The 1281-nt window shown below is 45.9% G+C and overlaps 1 non-coding gene across 1 annotated transcript; it reads left to right on the top strand.

The window, feature by feature from the left end:
• Positions 1-897: 897 nt before the first annotated feature.
• trnat-agu (transfer RNA threonine (anticodon AGU)) lies at positions 898-971 on the top strand. The gene has a single exon. It is a non-coding gene; the product is annotated as a tRNA-Thr (tRNA).
• The last annotated feature ends 310 nt before the right edge of the window (positions 972-1281 follow it).

A 1281-nucleotide genomic window follows, 5' to 3' on the forward strand; every position in this document is an offset into this window, starting at 1 on the left:
AAATCAGCACCAGGATTGTCAATGCTGCAGCTGTCATGTCAACGTTGAGAAGACGAGTGTGAACCGACAGCAAACTGATCGAAAATACAAAGCTCCACATGTACCAGGCTTGTGTTCTCAGCACCCTCCTTTATAGTAGAGAAGCATCAACAACTTATGCAAGCCAAGAAAAGCAGCTGAACAGCTTCCACCTCCGCTGTCTCAGATGGATATTGGGCATCTCCTGGCAGGACAGAGTGCCGAATGCAGAAGTGCACCAGCGTGCAGGGATCTGCAGCATGTTTGCCCTCTTGAATCAGAGGTGACTCTGTTGACTGGGTCATGTGTGCTGAATGAATGACGGTTGCTTTGCCAAAGACATGCTCTTTGGTGAGCTTGCTATCAGCACGAGACCAACAGGTCACCCACGTCTGTGATACAAGGACATCTGTAAAGCGAGATCTCAAGCCGACTGGGATTGGAGTCGATGCATGGGAAGTCCTTCCTGCTGACTGGAATTCCTGGAGAAAGGCATTCAGGAAGACCATGGGAAAAGCAGAGGACAAAAGAAATGACCAGATGGTGGGAAAGAGAGCTCAGAGGAAGGAAAAATTATCAGTCGACCTCGGGCCAATGATATTCATCTGTACCAGCTGCGGAAGGGATTGTCACTCACGAGTCGTCCTCTACAGCCACAACAAACGATGTTTAATACAGAAGTAACGTACACCCCGGGTGTAGCCCATCGTCTTCCGAGACGGACGGTTGCCTATTACAATTACAACCACAGCTACAACTACAAGAGCGAGTCAGAGGCTGGGAACTCTGCCGTGACGAACTCAGCTCTTGACTCGCCAAAGTCTGCCCACTATCTGCATGGTCTTCCTCTGATTTCAATTGCTCACACATTTGCAATCTGGCTCTGTAGCTTAGTTGGTTAAAGCATCTGTCTAGTAAACAGGAGATCCTGGGTTCAACTCCCAGCAGAGCCTTATTTCACAGCAGCAACATGCTTGAAAAGTTTCATTATGAACCTTGACACCTGTGTCTTGTGAACTTTAATTCAAAATACATGATGAATTTCAATTGCATACAAAAATAGCCTTTGTGAAGGATATGAGTTTGGAATGGCTAATCCTCCTTGGACAGAATTACAGTGCTAATACATCAAAGGTAACTTCTTTGACATAAATTTGTTCACAGTCACATTCAACCTGGAAAACAGCTTGATATTAATCTCACTGAAGGAGAGTGTTTGTGTCATTATGTGTTGCTTTTAACCGAGACTGGGACATGACGCAA

Source organism: Heterodontus francisci, unplaced genomic scaffold (genome assembly GCF_036365525.1).
Source record: "Heterodontus francisci isolate sHetFra1 unplaced genomic scaffold, sHetFra1.hap1 HAP1_SCAFFOLD_51_1, whole genome shotgun sequence".
Lineage (NCBI taxonomy): Eukaryota > Metazoa > Chordata > Chondrichthyes > Heterodontiformes > Heterodontidae > Heterodontus > Heterodontus francisci.